Below are 15,556 nucleotides of genomic sequence, written 5' to 3' on the forward strand. Positions count from 1 at the left end.
ATCTGAACACAATGTGTCCTGTTCCAGAATGGTTAAGTTGTAACGGTACACAGAGGTAGATAGGACTTATTATCCAACACAAAATTACCCTTCTTTGTGTATTTGAATATGCCTTAATTTTAAAACTAACCTGAAATTGTGAGATTTTGAAGGTTTAACTCTAAATGTTCTTAAGTTCCAGGACTGTCATTTTCTTAGCACATATGATTTATATGGACTCTCAATCAGTTATGCCATTTCATGTTATACATGAAGAGATGTACTAGTTCTAGTCATAGGGACAAGCTTCATTGGCAATCATAGAAAATTAGAATGCATTTACCATGATCTTCCCCTCTCCACCTCCATTCACAATGAGTGCTTCTGTGCATAGCTTTCTTCTGCTTGACTACTAACTAATATGCTGTTTCAGAGATTACTTTGTTTAAAGAAACATTAATACCACGTATTGTGTCACTAAGAAATTTTTTTGTTATCTAATCACAAATTTTACAAAAGCAAACAGGCACATTATAATAAAAGACACTAACAAATTTAGTAGGATTTTAATTTAGTGAAATTTACATTTTAGGAATGAACACAAAATTCTGTACTTAATGTCTGCTTGCAGCTGGATGAATATTTTCATACCATACTGAAAGATGCCAGAGATTAAGAAAAAAAAGAGGAGCTTTTCACCTTTGTAAGAAATTCACCGTGTTAATAAAACATTTTTGACATGGACTAATGTTAAGATTTAAGAACTCATCAATTCTGGAAGTACATTTATTATGTATTCTGCCCAAATGACTAATGGATTAAAAAAGTGAAGAGAACTAAAATAATTTTATCCCAGAAATTCTTCGATTTTATTATGGTTCCCTTGTATTCATTTCTACTGCTATATATATGTACAACCCACATCAGTAAGTACCCTGTACAGGATAACTCTAAGTGTCTTCTACTCCAAACAGTGAAAGCTCAAAGAATATTATCTGCCTCTGTCTATACAATTAAGTGGAGGAAGTAAGGGGAAACTCTGCAGAGTAGATATTTTCACTCTATTTTCAAAACCATTATATCAAAGTACTCGTTAATAATTATATAATATTTGAGTCTTTCAATGACCCTATTATCCAATTTCTGGAAAACAAAAAGATGTGTGACTTCTCCAGTTAGGTATTTATGCTTACAATAACTTCTTTATCCAAAGAGTTTTCTGTGTTTTTTTTTAAATTTAAATTTTTATTAAAATCCAAGTTAACATATACTGTAATAATGATTTCAGGAATAGAATTTAGTGATTCATCACTTAGAATAATGCCCAGGGCTCATCCCAACAAGTGCTCTCCTTAAGGCCCATCACCCATTTAGCCCATTCCCCCCCCCCACCCCATTCCCTCCAGCAAACTTCAGTTTATTCTATTTAAGAGTCTCTTGTGGTTTGCTTGCCTCTTTCTTTTTATCTTATTTTTCCTTGCCTTTCCCTGTGTTCATCTGTTTTGTTTCATAAATTCCATGATGAAGTCAGGTATTTATCTATGACTTAATTCGCTTAGCAAATATATTCTAGTTCCATCCATGTTGTTGTAAATGGCAAGACTTCATTCTTTCTGATCACTGAGTAATATTCTCTTGTGTGTGTGTGTGTCTGTATGTATCTTCTTTATCCATTCGTCAGTCAATGGACGTTTGGACTCTTTCCATAATGTGGCTGTTGTTGATAGTGGTGCTGTTGATAGGGTACATGTGCTCCTTCAAATCAGCATTTTTGTATCCTCTGGATAAATATCTAGTAGTGCAATTGCTGGGTCATAGAGTAGTTTTATTTTTAACTTTTTTAGGAACTCCATACTGTTTTCCAGAGTGACTACACCAGTTTACATTTCCACCAGCAGTGCAAAACTGTTCCCCTTTCTCTGCATCCTCGTCAACATCTGTTGTTTTCTGAATTCTTCATTTTAGCCATTCTGATAGGTGTTATGTGGTATCTCATTGTGGTTTTGATTCATATTTCCCTGAGGATGAGATGTTAATCTTTTCATGTGTCTGTCAGCCACCTCGATGTCTTCTTTGGAAAACTGTCTGTTCGTGTCTTTTGCTCATTTCTTCACTGGATTATTTGTTTTTTTAGGTGCTGAGTTTGATAAGTTTTTGTAGATTTTGGATACTAACACTTTATCCAATATGTCAACAAACAGTTTTCAATATATTCTATTTAGCAATACTTTATGGAACCCTTTCTGGAGAAAACGAACCAAGAAACCAACCAAACCTGCCTGGAAGCCTACAGCATACAAGAGAAAAAGCCACTATCAGCACTATGTAATGCCCAGGGCTCATCCCAACAAGTGCTCTCCTTAATGCCCATCGCCCATTTAGCCCATCCCCCCCCCCACCCCAATCCCTCCAGCAACCCTGGAGGTTGCTTCCCTTACCCCTCTCAAACCAAGGCAAACACAAATATATACCATATACTACCATTAAAATTTGGGGGATCCATGATACTTAGTTTAAGAACACTGAAAGTTGGGTAATTAATATTAGAGTTACCAGAGTTTCAGTCATGTCCTGAGGGCCTGAAAAGGGTAAGGTAAGAGAATGAATTATCTCTTTAGTACCAGTATATTGAAAAATATTTCAGTATTATCAGTCTGTGCATCTTAAGGATTTATTCTTAAAATGTTTTGGATAATCAACTGCAAAAAAACCTCAAGTTTAGAGTCATAGAACAATGCTAATAATAAAGTGATGGGAAAAAAAATTAAAAGCTTGTATCACTCAAACTGATCATATGTAGGGAATTTCTACTGCTTAACTTAGCTCCCTGGAGCAAACTACTGTGACTGTATAGACCCTTAATAAGGAGTTAAATCAGGCTTCCTTTTTATCTTTCCCCTGTTACATATGCCAAAAATCCAGAAATAACCAAATTAAAACCACCATATCAATAAAAAGTACTTAATAAAGGTTTATTGAGAATATAAGAACAGTTTTTAAACTGGGAATTCCCAAATTTAAGGACTTACTAGTATAAAACTCAGGGACATGAAGGTACAGAATGGCTTCTAAAGTAAAGGTGAAGAAGTTGTTGACTTTTACAGTAATCATTACAATGGGGGTGCCAGTGACAAGGGATTGGTTACAAGTGATAATCTCATACCATTTTTAAGATGATGACTTAAAAGTTTCTTTTATGATTAACTGAGGCATTTACAAGAAATATCCCAAGGTAAGGTTCATTTATATTCATGAAAAGGGCTAGATTTAGTTTTTAAAGTGTTTATGTGGCTTGAATGATTTTTGTCTGCTCTGGGAATTCTCAGGTCTGATTTCTATTTTGTATTTCACTTTAATACCCTTTATTTTATTCAGGTACAAATTTTAATCTACACATTTAAATAGACACATTTGGTCTGAATATTCCTACAAAATTCAGATTATTTTAACTTAAAATACTTTTTGCAAATATTCAAATTATAAATGACATTTTAAAATGATTTTATGTAGATATTATAAGTACAATATTTAATTTAGGCTCCATCTGCTACATAGCTTCTGAAATTCGGTTAATAAAATCATGGGGAAAATAACACTATTTCGATTTCTGAGGAAAATAAGATTTACAAAATGCTTAAAAAATTTAATAAGAGGATAGCTATATATAAAATTTTTTTCAGGGTAAAATTTTATACATATCCAAACACCCATGTGCACATATACAAGTGCGTTGTAAGAACACATGTATGTAGATATACTCTCAAGGAAACATATGTTTTATTAGGCAAAAGAATATTGGATATTAACTATGGTAACACAAGTATAATATATCCCTATTAAAAGATCTTCATACCATTTTTACTATTTTTCCTCTACAAATTTTTAGGATACAATGGAAAAACTATGTGAGGGAGCAACAGGATTCTCATTGGAATTTTTGAATTTCACACGAATTCCATTTGCAATGGAAGTTGTGTATAGGATTTTCATAAGCATATACCACATTTATTGCCTATTTATCTCATGCAAAATTATTTCCAAATATTTGCTATTACAAATATTCCTACAAAGAAGATCTTTTACATGTACATGTGCGATATTTTCTCTAAGGATTCCACACAACGTTTTGTAGAGAGTGAACATGTGTATTTTCAAATTAACTAAGGTATAATCATATTGTACTTTCCTTATATTTCACCAACAGTATTGCCAAACTATTGATTTTATCAAACTGATGAGGGAGAATCTGTGTTAACAGTTTGAGTATCTTTTGATAAGCTCATTCCTCTTTTTTTTCATCTTTTGTATATTGCTCGTTTTTTTGCTCATTTTCCTGTAAGTATTTTTCTTAATTTATAGGATAATTTCTTTTTCTGGACATGAAAGAGATGCATATAGATTCTCTTTCTATCAGGTGTTGTCTTGTATATATGTATGTAGGTATTTAATACTAATAGCCAACATTTATTTACCCCAGCTATATGCAGGCAATTGAGCTAAGCACTATGCATGAATTTCTCTCATTAAGCCCCTTAACAGTGCTGTGAGGAGGGTATTGTTTTATTCTTATTTATAAGCCAGGATAATGAAACTCACAGAAGCTAATAACCGGGACAGTGTTAAGCAATGCTAGAGCCAGAATTCAAACCAAGGCTATCCGAGCCAATGCCCATTTGCTCTTAACTAGAATGCAATTTTCTTTTTTACATATTAAGGGTTTTTTTTTTTATGTTTTTTTAATATGTTGACATAAGACATTGTGTGAATTTAAGGTGTACAGCATGTTAATGTAATACACTTACATATTGTAATTTGACTGTCGTAATATTTCTATCATATTGCATAGTTATCCTTTTATAAAGGTTGAAATAATCAAGTTCTAGACTCATAACAAGTTTGATTATAGTCCAGCATTGTAGTCAATATTCATTTCACTGTGTGTTACTTCTCTATGGCTGATTTACTACTACTCTTGTTAAATTTGTACCTTTAACATTTGTCTTCTTACCCTTCATCTCATCCTCTGGTAACTGACATCTTACTATTTTGTCAAGTTTGGCTTTTTAAAATTCCATATATAAGCGGTATCATACAGTAGTGGTCTTTCTTGACTGATCTCACTTGGCATACTGTGCTCAAATTCCATCTATATCATTCCAAACAGCACTATTCACGTGCATATAATTATATTATTTGTTTTGTTGTTTGCTTTTTGTTTTTTACACATCTATCATTAGACAGGGTTGTATACATTGTGTCCATATCTGGCTATTGTAAACAATGCTGCATAAACAGAGGAGTGCACATACATCTATCTACGTTAGTGGTTTTGTTTTCTTTGCACACGTACCCAGAAATGCAATTGTTGAATCATATGGTAGTTTTATTTTTAATTTTGTGCGGAAACTCCATACAGTTTTTCATAGTGGCTGCACCAAATTACATTCCCATCACCAGAACAAACCTTCTCCACAGCCTCACCAACACTTATTTCTTACCTTTTTTGAGAATAGTCATCACAATTGATCTCATGGTGGCAGTGTTCTGCATTTCCCTGGTTAGTGATGTTGAGCATCTTTTAATGTATCTGTTGGCTATTTGGATGTTGTCTTTAGGAAAGTGTTGATTCATTATTCTACATGCGCTTATCCATTTTCTTAAAACTATTTGTTAAAGAGACTCTTCCCCATTGAGTGTTCTTGGCCTTCTTCTCCTAAAATACAAATTTTAGGAGATTGTATATGCAGGAACTTAATTTTGGGTCTCTATTCTGTTCCATTGGTCTCTGTGTCTGTTTCTGCGCCATTCCAATACATTTTTATTAGCATAGCTTTGAAGTATGTTTGAAATCTGTAAGTGTGATAACCTCTGGCTTTGTTCTTTTACCTTGGGACTGCTTTAGCTATTTTGGGCCTTTTGTGGTTCAATTTTAGGACTATTTCTCCCATTTCTGTAAAGAATGCCTTTATATTTTGATGAGGATTGCACTGAATCTATAGATGGCTTTGATGAGTATGGATATTTTAACAGTATTATTCAGATCCATGAACACAGATTGCTTTCAGCAAAGTCTTGAAGTTTTGTTGTACAGATTTCTCATTTCTTTGGTTAAATTTATTCCTAACAAAGTTTTGCTTTTGATGTTATAAATTGGATGGTTCTATTTCTTTTTCAGATGTTTCATCATTAGTGTAAAGAAGTGCACCTGATTTCTGTATGTTGATTTTGTAATCTGTAATTTTACTGCAATTGTTAGTTACAACAGATTTTTGGTTGTTGTATTTGCAATTGTTAGTTATAACAGATGATAGCGTGTGCACACTCACATCATCTACAAGTACCAACAATATTACTTCTTCCTTTCCAATTTAGATGCCTTCTTTTTCTTTGTCTTCATTGCTCTAGCTTCTTGAATAACAGTGGTGCTAGTGGACATCCTTGTCTTATTCCTTTATTTTTAAAAATTTTTTTAATATTTTACTTATTTCTGAGAGAGAGAGACAGCGTGAGCAGGGGAGGGTCAGAGAGAGAGGGAGATACAGAATCTGAAACAGGCTCCAGGCTCTGAGCTAGCTGTCAGCACAAAGCCCGACGCGGGGCTCGAACCCACGAACCATGAGACCATGACCTGAGCCGAAGCTGGACACCCAGGCGCCCCTCCTTGTCTTGTTCCTGAACTTAGAGGAAACGTTTTCTATTTCCAACTTGGTTGTGATGTATAATCCTTTTTCAGTGTTCTTGAATTTGGTTTGCTGATAGTTTGTTGAGAAATTTTTGTATCCATAGTCATCAGGAATATTAGTCTCTAGTTTTCTTGTGGTGCCTTTATCTAGTTTTGAATCAGCATAATGCTGGCCTCATAGAATCAGTTTGGAAGTCTTCCCTACTCACCAAATTTTTTTGAGAGTAAGAAGGACCGGTGTTAATTCTTTTATTTTTAAAAAAACATTTATTTTTGAGACACAGAGTGAGAGAGAGGGGGAAGGGCTGAGAGAGGGGATCCAGAACAGGCTCTGTGTTGAGAGCAAGGAGCCCAATGTGGGGCACAAGCTCCTTAACTGTGATTTCATGACCCGAGCTGAAACTGGAAGCCTAACTCACTGAGCCACCCAGGTGTCCCGGCGTTAATTCTTATTTAAGTGTTAGGTACAATTCTCCAGTGAAGACATTTGGTACCAGGGTTTTCTGTGTTGGGAGGTTTTTGATTACAGATAGAATACTTTTCTCAGTTTTGATCTGTTCAGATTTTCTATTTCTTCTTGATACATTGTTGGCAAGTCATGTTTCTAGGAATGTATCCATTTCTTCTAAGTTATGTAATTTCTTGGCACATAATTATTAATAGAAGTCTCTTATATGTATTTCTGAAGTATTAGTTGTAATATCTCCACTTTCATTTCTAATTTTGAATTTTTCTGAAGAAATAGCTCTTAGTTTCACTGATCCATTCTATTAATTTTCTGATCTTATTTATTTCTTCCTTCTGTTAACTTTGGGCTTATTTTGTTCTTTCTTTAGTTCCTTGAGGTGTAAACTTAGTTAACTTGAAATCACTGTCATTTCTTAATATATCCATTTATTGCTATAAACTTGCTCCCGAAACTGCTTTTGCTGCATCTCATTAGCTTGGTATATTGTATTTCCACTTCCATGTGTTGCAAGATATTTTTCTGAACTTCCCTTTTGATTTCTTTATAACCCATTGGTTGTTTAGTTTCCATCTATTTATAGATTTCCTTTTGTCGCCATGTAGTGTCATGCCATTGTGGTCAGAAAATATAGTATGATTATAATCTTCTTAAATGTGCCTATATGTGTTTGGGGCCTTATCAAATGATTTATCCTGAAGAATGCTGCACGTGCACTTCACAAGAAAATGTATTTTATGCTGTTGGATGGAGGGTGCCTGAGTGACTTGGTCAATTGGGTGTCTGATGCTTGATTTCGGCTCAGGTTGTGATCATAGAGTTGTGGGATAGAGCTCATGTTGGGCTCTGTGCTGAGTGTGGAGATTCTCTTTCTCTCCCTGCCCACCCCCCCCTTCCCTGCTCTCTCTGTCTCAAATTAAATAGCTAACATAAAGTTTCAGGATACTGAAAAAACAAATTCTACAGGAGGGTCTGGATGGCTCAGTTTGTTAAGTGTCCAACTCTTGATTTTGGCTCAGGTCATGATCTCATGGAGCCTGCTCGGGATTCTCTCCCTCTCTGCCCCCCCTCCACTTGTGCATGCACTCTCTCTCTCTCTCTCTCTCAAGATAAACATTAGGCTGTTGGATAGAATATCCTCTGTCTGTTATGTCCATTTCTTCTAAAGTGTGATTCATTTCCAACATGTTGATTATCTATTTGGATGACCTATCCATTCCTGACAGTGATTTACTGAAATTCCCTATTACTGCATTTTGTTCTGTTTCTCCTTTCAGATCTGTTAGTATTTGCTGAATATATTTTGGTGCTCTGATGTTGGGTGCATATATATTTACACTCATTATGTCCTCTTGATGTATCAATCCCTTTGTCATTATATAATACCTACCTTGTCTCTTGTTAACATTTTTGGCTTGAAGTCTATTTTGCTCAATCTAAGTATGGCTCATCCCATTTCTTTTGGTTTATATTTGCTTAGAATATCCTTCTCTATCTCTTTATATGGAGTCCTTGTGCGTGTGTTTAGAATTGAACAAGTCTCCTCTAGGCAGCATACATTTGGGTCTTGCTTTTCAAAAACAAAAAATTTCATTCAGCTAGTCTGTACCTTTTGATTGGTGATTTCAATCCTTTTACATTTAGCATGATAAGTGATATATAAGGACTTACTACTACTATCTTATCTTTTGTCTTCTGATTGTATCTCCATTGGTTGTATCTTAGTAAATTTGTGGTTTTCCATGGTGATTTGTTCAGTTTCCCTCATACTCCCACCCCCTTATTTAGTTTCCTGTCTTCGGATTTTTTTTTTTTTTTACTTGTGGTTACCATGAGGCTTAGATATAACATCTCAGATAAATTGCTATCAGCAGAGGGGAAAAAGACTATCTTCACTGACCTATAAAATTTCTACTGTTTTACTCACCTTTTATATTTATAATGTCACAAAATGTTTATGCTGTGAATTAACAAATTGTAGGAGCTGTAATTATTTTTAATGCTCTTTCCTTTAACCTTTGTATCATAATTAAGTGGTTAATGTACTGTACGAATATAGAATTACAGTTTTTTAATTCTATCACCTTCATCGGAGTTTTATAGACTTTCACGTTATATGTGTCTCTTTAATTAGCACTGTTTCATTTCAGCTTGAAAGACAACTTTCAGCATTATTTGCAAAACAGGTCTGGTGGTGGTGAGATCCTTCAACTTTTGTTTGTCTGGGAAAGCCTTTATTTCTTGTTCGTATCTAAAGGATAACTGTGCCAGATCAAGTATTCTTGGCTGACAATTTTTACCTTTCAATTCTTTGAATATGTCATTCTACGCTCTCCTGGCCTGGAGAGTTTCTTCATAGAAATCCATCGATAGCCTGATAGGGGTTTCCTTTCTAGGTTCCCTTCCTTTTATTCCCTCACTTTCAACAGTTTCTTTTTTTCAACAGTTCTTGGAAAAGATCTTTTTATATTGAGATAGTAATATGTTCCCTTAACTTGGCAGACTTGTGTTGAGTTTCTTTCCCAAGTTTAGGAAGTTCTCTGCTATTACTACTTTACAGTAAACTCTGTTCCCTACCCACTCTGTTTCCTTGTGGTATACCAGTTATTCTGAGATTTGTGTGTCTGATAGAATAACAATGCTTGTAGGGTTTCTTACCTTTTTAAAAATATTAGTTCTCTCCTCTTCCAACTGAGTCATTTCTAAACTCCTATCCCCCAACTTGCTTATTCTTTCTTCGTCTGATGTGCCCTAATCCTCATGCTTTCTAAATACTCATCACTTTAAGTCCGTGAGCCCCAGAATTTGTTTCAATTTTTATAATTTGGTAAAAACCAAAGCTCTTTTTGTTCATAATTTTATTCCAGAGTTCACTGAATTACCTTTGAGTTTTCTTGTAGCTAATTTCTTCATGTCTCACAGAGAAATTTTGAATTCTTTATTCAGTTAGATTAAAATATCCCATGCCTTGAAGTTCAGTTGCTGGAGAATTATCCTTATTTTGTGACACCATATTATTGTGATTTTACAGTGTCTATCGACATGTGCCTCTGTTCTCCCATTTGAACTAGCACACACTCTTCTTGTTTGTTATAGTTCAACAGGCTGACGATGAGAAACTTTTATCTTGTTTCCCAGAAGGTGGTGCTATAGCACAAGGTTTTGGGTTTCCTTACTGGAGCCCTTGGGTGCAGGCTGGTGAAAAGAACTGGGGTTCAAAAAAAAGCTGTTGGCAGAGTGGGGGCAAGGGTGGTCTTAGCACCTGGGGCTCTGGGAGTGGCCTTGGGGCAGTAAGAGGATCCTCTGGGGGGAAATCCCAGAGGTCCATGGACAGACCTTTTGCTGAAATCCTGGAGCAGGTAAGGAAGAAACTACTTTCCTTCAGGGACAGGGGCCTGTGATGTTCCTGTCTGCCCCTCTCCCTTTATTCTTCCTGCCCCCCCCCCCCCCCCGAGTCATGGGGTCTTCGCCTCAGAGAGGCTACTTCCACTGCCAGGCCATCTGTCCCTCGCCACTTTGCTTTCCCACCTCTTCAGCCAGAGAGGTAGCTGCTGCGGCACTGGCCCCCATCCCCACCGCAAAGCCCAGCAGGTGGCAGTGTTGCCCAGAAGGAGGACACCACGGTGTGTGTTCCTTTTTTCTCTGCCCCTAAACTTGGCTCTGTTCTGTTCTGATGGTTTGCCAGTTTCCCCCATCAGGCTGGTTGGGCCCCCCAAATCACCTCTGGTCAGTGTACCAGTTTTGCACTCTCCAGATTATCTTTTCGAATGGCTTCCAGTGGGTACGGGGCAGGCTCAGCCTCCTTTATATCCAGCCCCCTCTGACATCCTATCTACCTACATCTACTGTACTGATGTACAGAGGGGTGTCCTGGTGCACTGGACAGAGGTACTTTGGTTACAGACATCAAATTAGTTGTAAATCAAAAAGACAAACCACTCACACTGCCATGATGCTGATGTCACTGTGTTTAAAATTGCTTTGTTATGCGGAGGGTTGTCATTTTGCTATGGCAAAATATTTCATCTTTTCCTATGAATTTTGGTTGTTGTTTCTTGCTCATGAAATTCCTGCCCTTAAGTGCTTAAAAATGTTCTCTTTCTTGATGTCTTTAAATCAGTAATGTCACTCTTCTGTTCAGAACAATTTAATAGCTTTCCATGTCACTCTGAATAAACAATAGGTTTCCAGTGGCCTCTAGGCCTTGGATGATTTGTACCTTGATCCACTGCCTATACTTATTTGCTCTTATTCTTGTCTCACTCACTATTTTTCCAACAAGACAGAAATCTCTCTGCCTTGGCATCTTTGTACTTACCATTCCCCTGCTTTATGCTCTTCTCCCAAATAGGCACATAAGTCACTTCCCTTTGAGTTTCTGCTCAAATGACACATTATGAGAAAAGCCTCCTCCAGCCTCTCTACTTCTTTTTTCCTGCTTTTCCTCTGTAATATTTTTTTAAACTGACATACTGTTGTTCTCCTTCCACTACAACGTTAGCCCCCAAAAGGCAGCAAATTTCTGTTCATTATCCCACTCATTGCCAAACAACTCGTAGACACAGATACCCTCTTCACATTTTACAAATAAGCAACACAGTGCTGAAAAAGGTCTGAATAACAAACCAGTACGTGACAGCAGCAAAACAAAAAACCAAAAGAGAAATTAGGTAGGATGGTATCACAGGGTTAGATGAAAATAATGACAGAAGAGTAAAGGAACAAAATAGTTAGAAATGCAGGGAAAGATAATAAATTCAGTAGCAACTCTCTTGAGATAAAAAACCAACCACCTAATTATTTCTTAACTTAACACATACTATAGAGCAGTAGTTTGTAAGGTTTTTCTAAAAAGGCCCAGAAAGTATAGTTGACCCTTGAAAAACATCAGTTTGCACTGTTAGGGTCCACTTATATAATTTTCTTTGTTACTACAGTGCAGTACAGTAAATGAACTTTCTCTTTATGATTTTCCTAATATTTTCTTTTCTCTGGCTTTATTTGTAAGAACACAGCCTATAATACATATAACAAAACATGTATTGAATGTGTTATCAGTAAGGCTTCCTGTCAACAGAAAGCTATTAATAGTTAAATTTTTGGGGAATAAAACATATTGTGTGGATTTACAACTATGCGGGGAGGGGGGGGCGGCACCCCTAACACTTATATTGTTCAAGGTTCAACTGTAGATACTTTGGCCTGTGCACACTGTGTAACATTAACTCAACTCTGCTGTTGTAGTACAAAGTTATCATAGACAATACATAAATGAAGAGCTGTGTCTGTGTTCCCATAAAACTTTATTTATAAAAATAGTAGACTGGATTTGACCCTATTGATCCTAGTTTGCCAACTGTTGCTACCAAAGATACTATAAACTGTTATATCTCAGAGGAAGTTAGTTTTATTCATACTTGAAAATAAATGCAAGAACTTAGTATACAGTGCATCCAACCCCAAAGCAGGATTTTAAAATAAAGGAAGGACTAGATACATGGTTGTCTTTAGCTTCAAGGTAAAGTATTCTGGTAGAAAGCAGTAGGGCCAGAATGTTTCCTGCAGACTTGAGTCTTCTAGGCTTTACCAAAAAAAAAAAAAACTGTGAACCTACTTTTTATTTAATAGTTGTAATGAAGTATGAATTAAACTAAAATGGCTTTATAATAGCCAACTTTTGCTCTTTTCTTTAAACATACCTTTTTAAGTTAAGGCCTTTGAATGTTAACTTCCATTCCAATAAATCAATTGAAAAAACAGTTTGGGTTGAGAAAGAACCTACATCATGCTTACCATATGGGGAAAAAATCGTATTTGTAACATATAGGATATGTTCGACATTTATCTGTCAGATGTGATGACAGGGCTTCCTTCCTTGAGTAGAAGGCTGAAGGACTATTAAGCAGTAGTTTGTAAAGTTTTTCTGAAAAGGGCCAGAAAGTACAGTTGAAAGCCCCTACAAACCTAATAGATACTATGTCTAACTCTGAAAGAAGAGCTGATTTTCTGCCATTAAACTGTGGGTAGCCATTTTGACTGTGTCTTATTGAAGAGTCCCAACATTATAGTAAGAGATGGAACCATATAGTGGATAAACTATGTTTCTGCAACTTTTTCTATTGTTCTGAGATTGCTAATGTCTATGCCTACACACACACACACACACTCCTAGTCTACCTCATGTATTACTTTGCATATTTGTATTCAGTAATGTCACAACAATATATACTTAAACTACTGTGCACACTTGAGTTTCTCTGCTGAATCTGTCAATCACCTCACTGCTTAAAAAGTCAAAATACTGACATAATCCCCCATGAAACAGAAGCTGCTATTTGTATAAGTTATACACAGCACCCAGAGGCACGGAGCATGCTACTGAATGAGTAACAAATATATTTGCACTATCTCAGTTATACATGATGTTAAGTTTACTGTTGCTCCTCAGTAAAGAATGAGGATTGTCAGTTTAAAGATAAATGAGAACAGATGTTGAAAAAAAAAATGTTAACACATTTACAGAGATCTAAATTATCTTCAATTTGCATCCATCATTAATTTTTTTATGTTGTATGTTTTTCCTTGGATATAACATTCTAAAACATTTGCTATCTATCACAGATTGAAAACAACTGCATTTCTCATAGGGAAAGCAAATGTGATCTTAAGAATATATGTATTTTTATTTTAAAACTGTTGCTACTGTACCCTTTGATATTTGCACTTTAACTTCCAACTGATGTTTATCTCATGCCATCATCTTCACATTGTAGAACCTGAAGAATGTGGAGAGCTACAGAACAGATCAGAGTTGAAATAATGTAAAAGCCAACCCTAGAACTCGGGCATTCTGGATCCACTGGCACATACAGACTACGGGTTGGTGGGTTCAGGGAAGGGTCCAATTTCTTAGCAAGGGCTGGGAAGAGTTTCATGATCCATCCCAGATAACCTTTCATTGATCTTTCCCTCAGCATTTTTTTTTTATTTTTATTTTTTTTAATGTTTTGTTTATTTCTAGGAGAGAGAGAGAGACAGCGTGAGCAGGGCAGGGTCAGAGAGAGAGGGAGTCACAGACTGAAACAGGCTCCAGGCTCTGAGCTGGCAGTCAGCACAGAGCCCGACGCGGGGCTCGAACCCACGCACCGCGAGATCATGACCTAAGCGAAAGTCGGACGCTTAACCGACTAAGCCACCCAGGCTTTCCCTCAGCATTTTTGAATGTTCTCTCACATTTTTTGGTTTTGTGCCTGCTGGACCTTCCACTGGAATATTCTTACTCATTCTCGTCTGGGAAATTCCTTTTTCCGCTCTATCAAGACCAACTGAAAAGTCAGTTCAAGGTCTCTAGGCCTTTTCAAGCAATGATTAGAACACCTGTCACACTGGATTACAATTATTTTTCTATCAGTCTACCTTCTTGCAAGCAGCAAATATCTTACATTTGCATTCAGTGTTGAAATATAACTGAATGAAAAATAAAAATGAATTTTTACTGGGAAAAAAACTTAAGGATTATTAGTTGGCATATTCTATACTAAAATGTCAAATATTTCTTATTCCTTTTTTATATAGTTTTCACTCATGAACTTAGAACTGTCCTCAGTACCCCCAAACAAGGTACCGAGAAAATAAAACACTATTAATAGGGAGGAAAAGCTTATTCTTAGTAAATATGAATCTATAACTTATGACCTCAAATGACTCCATCTGTTCTTACAGGGTTTTTTTTTTAACAAATTTTGCGTATAGCAATTGAATCTAGTAATTTGGCTTACTAAATCAGAAGGAGAAAAACCAAAAAGTAGGCATATTCTCTCCAGATAAACAAAAAGTGACCATCTGGAATTTACTTTTTTTTTCATATAAAGGAAAAAATACATGGTAAGTTGAAAACCTATCAGTAGACTCTGCCAACTGAAAGTTAAATCAGAAATTAGTACTTTGGCCACTTTTTAACTTTCACCAAGAATTTTAATGAGCCCACCATTTTAAAAGAACTTTTCTCTTTCACGAGTATCTGTAAAACAAACAAAAACTCAGGAGAAATAAAGCAATAAGTAATTACTGGTAGCTTAAAGAGAATAAGTACTCTTAACTCTTCTATGTATTACTGTCAAAAATCTCTACAGAAGCAGTGCCTGGGTGGCTCAGTCGGTTAAGAGTCCAACTTCAGCTTGGGTCATGGTCTCACAGCTTGTGAGTTTGAGCCCTGTGTAGGGCTCTGTGCTGACAGGTCAAAGCCTGGAGCCTGCTTCAGATTCTGTGTCTCCCTCTCTCTCAAAAATAACAAACATTAAAAAATTTAAAAAAAAATCTCTATAGAAGACTTCATACTGCTTGTGAAATTTCTTTGCATCCCAAATCTCAACTTGATGTCAATGAGCCATGAAATAAAACCCTGGAGAATTCCTGCCATCCAGTGATGG

General features: G+C 36.0%; 1 protein-coding gene across 1 annotated transcript in view; it reads right to left on the reverse strand.

Annotated features, from left to right (window-relative positions):
* TUSC3 (tumor suppressor candidate 3) overlaps window positions 1-15,556 on the reverse strand; it is a 256,526-nt gene that overhangs the window by 17,547 nt on the left and 223,423 nt on the right.

Source organism: Hyaena hyaena, unplaced genomic scaffold, assembly GCF_003009895.1.
Source record: "Hyaena hyaena isolate Hyena2069 unplaced genomic scaffold, ASM300989v1 scaffold_17, whole genome shotgun sequence".
Classification (NCBI taxonomy): Eukaryota; Metazoa; Chordata; class Mammalia; order Carnivora; family Hyaenidae; genus Hyaena; species Hyaena hyaena.